This window comes from Neolamprologus brichardi, chromosome 17 (assembly GCF_056152115.1).
Source record: "Neolamprologus brichardi isolate AB-2024 chromosome 17, ASM5615211v1, whole genome shotgun sequence".
NCBI lineage: Eukaryota > Metazoa > Chordata > Actinopteri > Cichliformes > Cichlidae > Neolamprologus > Neolamprologus brichardi.
Genome location: NC_142120.1, coordinates 6,114,619 through 6,128,415, shown reverse-complemented (window position 1 = coordinate 6,128,415; position 13,797 = coordinate 6,114,619).

The window sequence follows — 13,797 nt, the reverse complement described above, 5'->3', positions numbered from 1 at the left end:
TTCATAACACACGTGAAAAGACCCAGGAAAACCGAGTTAACGATAAAAACTATAACAAAATAACGCTGAAAACCGATAAAAACCCTGAAAACTATACATTTCACACCTGAGCCTCAACTCTCGCGGCCCGGTACCAAACGACTCACGGACCGGTACCGGTCTGAGGCCCGGGGGTTGGGGACCGCTGCTCTACAGCACATTGGACCACAGGTTCTAGGTTATGAATGACGCAGTGAATGATGGTCAGATTAGGACTGATCTGTTCATCCAGGACTCTGGCTGCTCCTCTCTATCAGCCCATCACAGCAGCTGCACCATTACTTCCAAAGCCAACAAACCATGCGTGTAATTTCTTCAGAGACCCCTTCGTAACCGCAGGATGTGGCAGACAGCTGCCCCAGTGCATAGCTGTAATTTAACAAGTTAAAAGAAGAGCCAGCGTAACTCACCTTTGTATGGAACTATTATGCCAGTGAACAGGCAAGCGGTTGACAAACAACAGGAATAGTTAAATAGTGATTGCACTCTCCAAATCTGGGTTATTTATTTAATCATCTAGTAGGTCTTACACTGAAACAGAGTGCATTTTGGCTTAATGAAGAGTTAGATTAGAACGAGCCTGGGTCATTTCCATATGCAGTGGCATCTCTGCTGTCATGGAAACAAGTGCCGAAAGTGAAAGTTCTGATTTGAGTTTTGTTTATGCTCCAGACTGTTTCAAAATGTAGTGCTAAAAGGTAGAAAGGGGTGGGGATAAAAATACTTGAGCAAAGGCAGGGATATAAATATATATAAATATACAACATGTCTGTTGATTAACACATCTATGTAGAGTTATAGAAACTATACTTTATTTACACATTTAAATGTCATTCTAGTGTCATTTTACCTCATTGCATTAAAATGTATTAAACCACAATTTAACAGCGTTATTTGTTACATAAAGACTACATATGTGTGAAATTAGTTTTAAAATCAGAGCCGTTTTGAATGTTCTTTTTTTGTAGAAAAAACATCTTTTTTTAATTTCAGGTTTATTTTTTGTTACAGGATTTGCATTTTACTTTGCACGAGAGGTTAATTTAGATTCATATTTCATGTATTTAAAAATGACCTGAAAATATGATAATTAACAGGAAAAAAAAGTTAAATTATAGATTTATTTTCACCTGGTAAATCCGATCCTGATTGCTGCATACATAATTTGCTAGCCCAGTTTGTCAGTTAAACAGCCCTTGAAGATCAAACCAAACCAAACATACAAAGAGCAAGTTATGCATACAGTTATAGAGCTGTTGTTAATGGTAAAATAAACTGAAATGACCTGATATTATTATTATTACACAAAGAGTGGTGACTTTTCAGGTTAAAAAAGAAATTTGTGCAATCATATCCCCTGGTTGGGATAAACTATCAAAACACTCAGCTCAAGGCTTCACAACCAGTTGGAGATGTCTCACTACATCTTTTGTATACTGCATATTCTTAGGGTTATAAAAGACAAGGCAAAAATTAGGTAAAGTATTAGATTTTATTTCCCATTATGTTACAAATTCTTCATGCCTAGAGCACTTTTTATGTGGCAAGCATTACTGATACCATTAAATTCTGATCTTCAAAATGCTGCTTGCTTTAAAACAGAGCCAAAATTTGCTCACAATACAAAGTTTTCAGAATAGTTCTTAAAACACAAATTGCTCTGTAGCAGTCAGAGAAATCCAGGCTCTGGGTATTATTCATCACATCAGCAAAACTCAAGCTGATAACGAGCTGTTGTGATGAAAGATTTTGGGACGGTAGCCGATATTTTGCCAACACATCATTTTCAGCTTCCCTTCTCCTGATGTGATTTTGAAGAAATGGCTTCACACATGGTTTTATACTAACTTATAACTAATTTGACTTTGTCGTCATCTTCTTTTATCTTTTCCATAAAATGTCATAAACACACGACAATACAAGACAGAGAAATAATTACAAAATTCTTAAAGACACTTTAAATGTTATCTTGTACGTGGTTCTTGATTATATTTCCATCATTGTGAAGGCTTATAGACAGAGTGAAATGTGCATTTCCTGTTAAGGTTCCTCATTGACATAGGCACCATTTACTGCTGTCAGACTCACCCCCCCGCCACCCCCCACGCACCTCACCACCACCACTACTTAGTGAATAAAGGTCAGGCAATCAGGCATCTGGAAGGACAGCTAATTTGTCATCCCTTGACAAACGTGTCAGCGTCCGATCTTGTCCGCAGGGCTTGATACTGCAACAAGCCGTAAAGGTTAAGAGATTCAAAGAACACTCCCCGCCCCCTCCCCTTCCCTGCTCGCCCTGTCTCCATCTCAACAAGCAACATGCGACAGAGCAGAAAATTCAATTTTGGATTTGATACTGTGAGGGTTATGTGGTTTCATGGCTGTAACTCTTCAGAGTCTTTAGGCATGTCGTCTGCCTTACTCTGTTAAACTCTGGAGAAGCCCTGTAGATCGACACGTTCTCTTCTACATCCTCTTTGGTTGTGCAGTATCTCACTAAACTGACCTAAACTGCCTTTTTCCCCCCTAAACAATCATGTGTGTGATCAGTTGGAAGTAAGATGCATCTCACTTTTAGTTAGAGTTGAATGTGATTTATGCAGACAGTAAATGTGAAAAATGGCCTCTATCAGGCTAGCAGTTGTTGGAGGTTTATCTTCAAATCAACATTTATTTATTACATTTTTAATTTAAAAATTACATCAGCATTTTTATTTGGGTTCGAATGCAATGCAGAGGTAGTCGTTCGACGCAATCTGTCCATCTAAGCACGGCCTTTGTGATTATAGAGGCATTACAAGTCGTTTCTGTCATCCCTGAATGCATCCTAATAGCCTGTTTAGTGAGGACATCTACTGCTGCAGGTGTGTGTCCCCTTTGGATTCCCAGGAGTGTAAGTGACAGAGGGTAGGAGAGAGTGAGTGAGACATGAATGAGTGACTTTGATCAGGTGGGTTCACCAGACTGTGTGTGTGTGTGTAATGTTCAGTGTAGGATAATGGAGAGCCAGGCAGGCAGCAGCATGCCAGATGCACCTAATGTACATCACTGCCAAGGCTAGTTTTAGACCTAACTGCACATTAAGTAGTGTATCAAACTTTTTGGGGGCCTTTACTTGCACTGCTGTAGCTACTCTTTTCAGATTCTTACAAGACCTTTCACTTCTGTTTGATGACAGAAGAAGTAAAAGGCTTGCAAGGCTAGACTATGAAATTGTATCATCTTTAAGACTGAGGTTTTGCAGACATGTGACCACTATCTATGTGACATTAACTTGCTCGCCCTTTTGGACATGTGACAATCAGGGTAACAATGTAGGCTCAAATGCACAATGCCCCAGTTATGCATGGTTAAAAGATGGGTCTGTGACCATCTGGCAACCTCTGGTCATGAGGGAAAAACGAGTATTGCCTGACTGGTTGTGAGTGGTTGATGGCAGTCACAGGTAAAATGATTGCTTCCAACTTTGTTACAAGCAATCAAGTTGCAACCAATTTCATGCAGCCAGAGCCAGAAACCTCCAGGAACTATTGCAAACCATTTGAGGAACATACATTTCCCATTTAGCTTGTTTAGCAGGGTGCATCCAATGGGAATACATACAAACTTGCTAATAAGCACGAAATGGCAGAGTAATAAAATATTATAACTTCCCTCACCAAAACTGAAGGACAAACCTCTAGAGCAAGCTGACCTCACAGCAAACCACATCATTTATATGCTCATTTCATTACAAAATCTCCAAAAAGCACCAACTCCAGGCCTAGCAGTCAGCTACTGGCTACAGCTGCCTGTTTTGGTAAACCTGACAATCACAGCAGCCTTAATGAAATCCAAATGGATTAAAAAAAATATGAAAATTCAGTCACCGTAGCAACTTACAATAGTCACGAAGGAGGGAAATATCCATAGAGACCAAGCTGTTCTTGTATGCGGTTGTGAACATGCTTTCTAACGCTTTTATTTTGGGGGATTTTAACAGATGAGTCTATGGGGATCAGTGTTGGTCAAGTTACTTGAAAAAAAGTAATCAGTAACTAATTACTGATTACTTCCCCAAAAAAGTAATCCCGTTACTTTACTGATTACTTATTTTCAAAAGTAATTAATTACCTAGTTACTTTTTGAAAACACAATTTACAACCTGAATAGGTGATAAAGTGATAGATCTTTCAGCCCAATTCTACTTTTTCTGCATCATCCATCATACAAAATGTAATCAAATGGAAAAGTCTCTTTTTAAAACTTGTTTTATTAGTTTTAATCTTTTAACTTTATGCATCAAGTAAAAATAAATTATATGCACCATTCTCTGACTTGAAGAAATTAGTTTAACATTTAAACCTATTTTCTGCACATTCCAGCACATAAAATAAAATATTTTTTGTGTTTACACTCAGTCTTTCAAATAGATGCAAGTAAAACACAGCAGAAAATAAATAAAGTCAAAGACTAGCGGTACTGTTGCTCTATTTTCACCTGTAAAGCAGGAGTGGGGTAGGCGGAGGTGTGCTCTGGTGCAGGTGTGCCGCAGCGGTCAGTGGAAGAATCCACGAGTTTCTCTGTGAATTTCCCATTATGTCGTAGCGCACTCGGTGCTTGTTTAGGGTTTTTTTTTTTTCGCTGTAAAAAGAAGTTTTCTTCCCACGCAGTGAACAATGGACACTAATGTTTTTGACACTTTTTATGGAATCAAACTCAAAGTAAGGTCAGTACTTCCACACTTTAAACGCTGCACGCTCATACTCTCTCCGTACTCGATATATTATCCATTGTTGATCTGCACACAGCTGTTGTCACGAACGGTGCACTCGCTTACGTCATTGTCATGAGACATTCTCGCAAAAAAATCACGGTTTTAGTAACGCAGTAACGCAGCGTTCCTACAGGAAAGTAACGGTAATCTAATTACCGTTTTTGCGATAGTAATCCCTTACTTTACTCGTTACTTTAAAAAAGTAATCAGATTACATGGGGATAGCCTCGAAGGACCTCTCCAAAAACTGCACTTGCACACTGGTTTCATTTTATAGGAAGTCATTAAACTGAAATGAAGCCGATGGTGCTTTTTAATGCTCACTTTATATACTTTACTTTGAGGGGAATCATCTGGTACACTGGAGATCTTAGGGTTCCTCCACCTGTGAATTCCCACTTGTTATATGCAAATGACATCTTAACGCATTAGCCTCTCACACCTTCTCAAGCATCTTAAAAACATAGTGTAATTAAAAACCACCATTCTTACTCATTGTAATTTGTTCCCTGCTATCAGTAGATGGAGGTTTATTGGATTCAACCATATTACAACGCCAGACTGGTATAATATGTAGTGCCATTCATCAGTGTTGACTGGAAACATTTACACCTTGCTTTCATCAGTGTGTGCGTCTTCATTTCTCCACTAAACGTTTTTTTTTCCAGTTTCTCTTTAACTGCTCAATTATAACTCGTCTCATAACTGCCTCATACTCTGCTTCTGCTTTATCGCTTTCTTGCACTTCTCTCTCAGTCTTTCCCAATTTGTAGCCCGTTAACTATAAAAACTTGCATCGAGGAATCCAAAAAAAGTCACGCGATGATTTGCCCAACTGTTGTTATGCACACATGTCAAATGTTTATTTAGCAAGGGGATGTGCAAAAAATACACCCATGCCTCCGTCTAAGAAGCTGAGACAAACAGATGGAGCTTGTGTATCTGCTAAAATCTATACATGGCTGATGTACCACAGGGGTATCTCTGTTGCAAGTCATTGCTATGCGCTAATGTGATACCCGGCTTTCCTGTGCACCAAAGGAGGCAGGGAGAGGCGAGTCGGATGGAGTGCGAAAAGATGGGAAAAAGAGAGTGGGAGAGTTGAGAAAGCAAGTGAAGGTGGATGTCATGCTGAGAAAGCATCACACTCATGTGTGAAGCCTAATCGGGCGCAATCTGCTTCACTATGACGCAATGTACCGACTGACTGTGTATTTTCTGTTTATCTAAAATTAAAGCTGTTGCATGCTCATTGCTGCATTCCATTAAGCAGCGCATTGAAGGCATCCAGTGGAGTTGATGAAAAGCTCATACAAGTGGCTCCTGGAAAGTTATGAGTCACGTGTGCTTCAAATGTGCACACAAGCACAAACTTCAGCACAAACTGCTGCAAAGGAATGACTGCAATGCTCATATATATGCCTGCTTTTATTTTATGTTGACCGGGATTTAAAGTTAAATATACAGAACATATTGTCAGAATGATGCAACTGAGTAATCTACGGACACAGAAAAGGAATATTGCGAACATTTTGCCTGGCACAAAAATTCCCTTTAGTGGACATGCACAACATTTCTTTTTTATTTTTTTTTTTATAAATTTTATTTTCAGTCACAGCAGCATGTTAATAACAAAACATTGAACATACAGTAGTTTGCTGTTCAGTATTTACAATACCCCAAAAGATAACAGAAATAGAGAAGGAAAACAAACCAACCAACCAAAGAAACCCCTACAAAACAACAAAAAACAAACAAATATAAAAATAAAATGTATAAAGGGACATTCAGTGTACAGTTATGCACAACATTTTTTGTCTTTGAGAATATGGATATAATACAAGTTATGTGCCCACATAACAAAAGATTGAATATTTGGCTAACACTAACCTGCAACTAAAGCCTTGTCCATATAATTGTCCAAAGATTTATTTGTGTAGGTAATCTTTTAATAAATTACCACAGCCTGTATGAAATATGGACACAGCTACATAGCTACCCTCCTGTTTCTGAAGTCCTGATTTGAAGACTTGAAATGAGTCTTTTTACCATTGCCCTCTTGGTCTTTTGAAAGCAGATGTGACAAGAGAGGGGGACTACAACCACATGCTTATTGGCTAATGACTTGCCAATCATTATTCCTAAGCCAGTAAACAGACCCTGGATGATTCTACCTTCATATTATCCTCATAATTTACAAAACAGACTTTCGTATTAACCCCTGGTGGCTACTATATATAGAATCCAGGTTTGATGGACTTCATTTTTCCATCCTTTATTATCTACAACAGGTAATAGCTTTAGTCGCTTACATAAAGGTTTACTCTTTAAGTTAGGAGTAACTCATGGTTTCCTGGGCTTCTACTGTTACGATTTTGCTTGTTTTAAGTGTTCAGGCTACATATAAGTTATGTTTCTCTATGTTTTGGGGAAAAAAAGGAAAACCAAAAATAAATACTGAAAAGGTTGCCAACATTGTTCTATAAAACACAGAATCTCTGTCTGTGTGTTTGTTTATTTGTCCGCAAGCACTTCATAGACCATCAGTTGCTGAGCAACCAAACTTAGTACACAGTATATCACCGGCCCCTGTAGGTTCTCATATATAAAAGACTGTCTAGCAGCCACCTAGCAATGCGCTAAAGTGACCAATTTTTAGCATTTTTCTAGGTTTTGTGTCCGAAACATCTAATTTATACCTGACAACTGACAAAAACGATCCATTTTGGCATGAAAACATCATCTTGTGTTTTTTTTATTGGTCTCAATGTGATTAAGTATATCAGCACGAACAGGCCAAACAATACCACAGGATGTGCATTTACTAGCAGGTAAAAACAACACTCGTTTTTTGTCATAAATGATAAAAGCAACTTGTTGGTAAAAGTTTAAAGTAAAAGCCTACCTGAAAGCTTTCAATCTTTAGCAACACAGGCAACACAATTACTGTGCGTTACATAGGCTATTAGCAGGTCCCTGACCACAAGCGGAGGTATATTTGTATGTGGGTCTCTCTACTAAAAGCAGTTTCAACTTTTGGTTTGCAAAAAAACACAAAGAGGCTTTCATGAAAATTACTTCGCTAACAGTCATTGCAGTTTTTGTAATCTCATCCCAACTGTCTTTGCTTGCCTACTGATATCTAACTCCAGCACAATGATATAATCAACAGCATGTATTTTAATACCAGTGCCAATAATGGACAAAATGTTCAGCAATCATTTTCTCCAAGTCAGAAAAACAAGTAACTTTCAATCAGCTTCTCTGTTTCTTGGCAGTTTGGACTTAATTAGTTTTAGGCTGTCGTCCCAAAACAGAGATCTCCCCTCTGCGTGACCAACCTTTCAGAAAACAGCCTTGTTTAGGAGCTGAGCAAGTGAGTACAGTTGTTGGAAGGGAGCTTTAGTGACTGTGAAATGGTGACTAATTTGGGGTAAAGAAGCATGGCCTTTGATCTTTGCTTTGAATAAAGCTGACTGTGCTTGCCTCAGCGCCCCTTAGGCCTCATTGTCATCCTGCCAGAACGTCATCTTTCTCCCATCACTGAATATAAAGCTGTGGAATACATCATGCAAATAATCAGGCTGGAAACAAACACAAGCAGTGCTTTCCCCCAAAGGAAGAGGCAGCCGTCTCTAATGAGCAGGGTAAAATCGGAATATTCATACCTCTTTCTCTCCGCAGAAACGACTGAGTGATTCCCTCCTCTCCCTGTCGCTGTACCCGACTTCTTTCTACTTCTTTGAGGCTTCTCCCTCTCTCCTCTCATTCACCGTTCTGTCTGTCCTTCCCTCTCACCTCCATCTGTGTTCCCACTACTTCTTCTTCTCCTTTGCTCTCTGTCTTCCTGGAACATAGCGATAAACAGTAACATGAATAGGCAGCCAGTGATGTTGACAAAGCCGTTCGCAGATTACGCCCCTGGATCACAGACACAAATCTGCCAGAGAGGAGACATTTGTTTGTGGGAGAATCACTAATGAATGCAAGGGGGAAAAAGATTATTAGGAAGGAGTAAGAAATACTCCCCCACCCCCCCTACCAAATTACTTAGAAAAACAAGCTTGAAATATCTCCAAATTTAGACTAAAGATGTACAGGCCTTCCCCCACATATTGGATTTAGTTGTCAGAAGTGTTGACAGAGGCTTGTCACATGGCTCTGGGTCTCATCCCACTCAGACAATAGGAGGTCTAGCGACTGATATTCCAAAAGGGCCCACTCTCAAGTAGTTCTAGTTTATTTAGCATTAGCATCACAAAAGAGATGAGCTAGAAAATGAGGAAGAAAACAAAACAAACAGCAGAACGTATTTCTCATTTACTGCCAAAACTTATCAAAGAGGTAATGAAAACATTTCTGGGTCTGTTACTGCCCACAGATTGAACGTTTGCACTGCAGACAGGTGAACGCCTGTAGATGAAATGAAGAAAAATGTGAGGTAGTGGAGGAAGATGAACAGCACAATGTACCTAAGGCCAGGGATGGATGATGTAGGAGGAGAGGGATTTTATTTCTCTCCTGACCACCTTTTGAGAATGACCTAGAATAAGAGAAAAATTATATCCCATAGTAAGAATGTTCTACTTCTCCATGCTAAAACAGCTTTTTCCTCGCATTACAAAAATATAACTGAAAGTCTGGAGCTAAAATAGTTGTTTGATTGGCAGAAAGGAAATGGAAAAGAAAGTATGTGAATGCTTCGTGGTTTCCTCCTCCTTGGAATATCGTTCTTCCCTCAATCTTCCCCAATGACTCAAGTAACAAAACAAAAAATCAATCAGCGCTATTTTTTTTAGCCTATTTTATGTTATTCAATAACTATAATAATACCTGGAAACTACTATGAAATTAAAGTATCAACTGCAGGTGGAGCTTTGATGAGTCCATCTACAAGAATATCGCAGCAAATACAGGTGCTCATCATGCCAGAATTATCTGCCTATGCTGCAAACAGTGAGTGCTTTTAGTAAATGAACCTTTTCTTGTGAAAGCAATCACTTAGACTTACTGATAGTTATGATCAATTTTTGCCTACTTACACCAGAAGGAACCTTAAAAATTACACACTGAAACACAGTAACCTTATTTGGGGTTGTATTGTAATTTTGATACAAACTATATACATTTTAACTAAGCCCTCATATGTGCTACAATGAAGGAAAAACTCCCGTAAGCTGGAAAAAAACCCCCAAAAACCTGTCTATGTGAATATAGCAGGTAACGCTAGAATTTTTGGTAAATAAAACTTGTGTTTACATTCTTTCTTAACACTTAACTCTGTCTCTCACTCTCTCTAACACACACACACACACTGTAAGCTAATATAGCAATGATCTATAATATCAACAGCATTATTCCAGCTTCTGATCAGCATCATAGCGGGAATGGACACGTTAATCTAAGCCTGCGCTACACATTCTTCAAATAGGCTACCACCAACCCAAAGCAGATTTAGCCTTGCTACAGTAACAAAGACAATTTCTAATATCTGTAATCATGGAGCAAATGAGAGAAGCTTATTAAACACACAGACTGACTGGACAGCTTCGCTCTACCAAACATGCACGCTCATTACCAGAATTTCTCACTCAACAATCATTTGTAATGGACCAGCTTCTAGATGTCACATATGCGCATATTGCAGTATGAGTGCATATTTTCAACATATGAGTGGTAACAATGAACAGTGAACCAAAGGAGCTTCTGGATGAGAGGTGAAATGTCTTCACGAAACCTAAAGTCCAGGTCTAGGTTTGTGTCACAGTGTCTTAGTAAGGTTCAAGTGAAATGACTAACATGACTGAGAAGGGATGTGCGTTAACATGTGAAATACTGCATTCTTCTCAGGATCTGAATTAAAAGGTTTTTAAACACAAAGGTGGGCTAAAAGTGTTACTTGGTACAAAATTGTGTTTGTGTGAAGCACTTTTCTGTGATGGTTTAGAAAAGGATTCTTAATATAAGAAGGTTATTTTCTCTATTAAAATCATCAAAGTGAAGTAAAGGGTGTAGCGTAATTCAGTTAGCATTAGTTATGTCCTCATTTTGACCGCTGCTGCACTGCTAGCCAATATTATGCTCATTAATGAGTTTGACTTTTGTCACACCTGTTGTAAGTGTTCCCTTAATAAAGGCCAGGGGTAAACCAAACCGATTCCTCAACAGGATAAGAAGACGTATGTGTGAATAATAAGCTGCATTCATTTTTTTCAATTCCAGCCTTGGTGATGTAGTCATATTTGCTGGGTATAAGGAGGCATGGTTAGAACTATATCAGCAGTCAAACTATTATAAAGCCTAGTGAAAGTGTAATTTTCAGAGCTCTGCAGGTGTTTTTCTCCAAAGTCCCTTTCTTTTCCTTAGAGTTTTTCTTAACCTCATGTTTTCCATCAATCCATCCATAACTCTAACCCAAACCTAACTGTCATAGGGCTATTGTCAGGGTATTCTAGCAGAAAACCACACCAAATGCCATTGCTGTCAGCTAAGAAATGGAAACTGAAACTACAATTCACACAGGCTCACCAAAATTGGACAGCAGAAGATTACAAAACATGCTGCCTGGTCTGGTTTCTGCCCCAGCAGTTGGATTGCAGCGCCAAAATTGGTGGAAACAATGTGAAAGCATGGATCAGTGCCACAGACTGGTGGTGGTAGAATAATGGTGTGGGGGAAAACTTCTTGCCATACTGTGGACTCTTTGGTACCAAACGAGCATAATTTCAATACCACAGCCTACCTGAGTACTGTGCATGAATATAACCATTCCTTTGTGATCATAGTGTACCCATCTTCTTATGGCTGCTTCTAGCAGAGCAGTGCATGCAAACTCTACACATATATGTCACAGAAGGTTGGCAGGTTCAAAATCAGGAACCTGTGCTAACCACCAGACCATCAGTTCACCCTCTATCAAGACGCATTCACTTTTAACTTGTTTAAAATGAATCATAAAATCAAATTACAGTATAAAATATTCTAAAAAATAAAAAATGTAACTTCCAGATTGATCAATATCCCTTCTACTTCATTTACTCCAATAGTGTCCTTCTTCATTCACACCCTTTGGACATCTGCGTATATTACCTAAAAGACCCTTTAGAATGACCAGTTTGTGGTCACATGAATTTTGTAGGTCCCAACACACACACACGTCACAACTGATCGGTTGCTATTTCATTGATTTAAACGTCCTATTTTATATATTACTGTCCGTAAATCAGTCTGGGTAAAAGAATAAGTTAAGTTACTTATGAGAACGAACCTGTAGATCTGAAGTGCTGTTCCAATGTTATGCAAGGTGGATATTTGAAGACAGGTACTGTTATAATAAAAAAGAAGAGGAAATGAAATGAAATGGAGAGAAGCCATTTGGAAAAGGCAAGCTGGCTGTGATAATAAGGGAACAGCAAGAAACAAGAATGGTGTTTGATGCAGGTCAAGTACTCTGCAGGCTGGGGATTAAGGAACCTGTAATCCTCAGCCTTTTAACCAACATATGTGCAAAGTAAATGACATCCACGGTTTTATTTTTTAAGATGTCATTATTTTGTATGTTTTGAGGGGCATTTGCAGATATCAGGTGCAGGTTCGAGTATCTGAAGTTATCGGTTGACTCATTGATTATCTTCTATAAAATTTGTCTTTGACCAAAACAATTAAAAACTAGAAACTATTAAACAAATTTACTGTAAATAAATTCACATATATATGGTTTGTGGTTTTTTTATGCACCTTACAGCTCCATATTGACCACTGCCATATTTTTGAGCTATGGTTTCGGAGGAGTATTCATCTCAGTAATAGCTAGCTTAACAGTGGCCACAGTAATTAGCAGCAAACAGCTAACCTTAACTTTGCCTAGGTGTACCTACTAGCTTGTTAATTCAGTCGTCATTTCTGGGTTCGAACAGTTCTTCACTTCTCAAAATCAAACAATCTCCGATTTTTTTCAGCACCACATTTAACATCCAGAGATCCACAAAAATAAATAAATAAATAAAACAAATCTACAAGTGAATAGTTTGCAGAAAGTTAGAAAGCTAGGTTCCATCTAATCATGATATATCATGCTCCGACTAAAGTATTTTTCAAAAACAAAAACCAACAAATTGCTATAATTTTGGACTTACAGAAAAAATAAAAACAAAGTAGCAATGATGTTTCGAAGGTTTATGAATCTGGCCTAGCTGATGGCTAGCTACAGAGCTATGGTTGGGCTAATATAAACACATTAGGACAAGGAAGGTGTAGGATGAGAGTTGTTCTCAATAACAGTTCATAATATTATAGGAAGATGCAGAAAATGGGCTAATCATTAATATCATTATGTATGGATGGAATTACATGCAATATAAAAGAAGATACAAAGCACTGCAGCTCGTTAATTACAGCAAAAGATACTTGGACCTGAAAACAGAGGGGATGAATCGTCACTTAACAAGCAGGTTACACTGCAAGTCCAGTCCTACAAGTGAAAGCTACAGATTTTAGATAACTTCTAAATTTAAAAACCTCTGTGCAGTTTCTGAATGTAGTCTTACAGTTACCGTGTATTTCTCATCTTTTGGTGGAAGCAAACCACACGTTGACATTAACAGTCTCCAAGGCAAGCAAACATTCAGGGAACAGTTAAATGTCAACTGATAGCAAACAGCAAACCGAATCAACCTCTTTGAACCATCACTGGTAATGAATCAAATATAATAACATCGCCACAAATACTCCCAATACTGTCACTATCTAACATGTTATATTACTATGATACTAATATAACACATACTTGATGCTAATAATACCTAGCAATTAAATCCATTTTTTTAATTCCACCTATTCAGCCATTTTCTTCCATGTTAAATTCCTCCTAGCCTTTTTACAGGATACCCTTTCCTGTTGATTGAAATATGATTCCAGCTTTTTAAAAATCTCTATTTTAATTAGATATTTACTGAGAGAATCTGACCAAACTGGATTGTTAGAAAATGTTAGAAAAGCAGGGT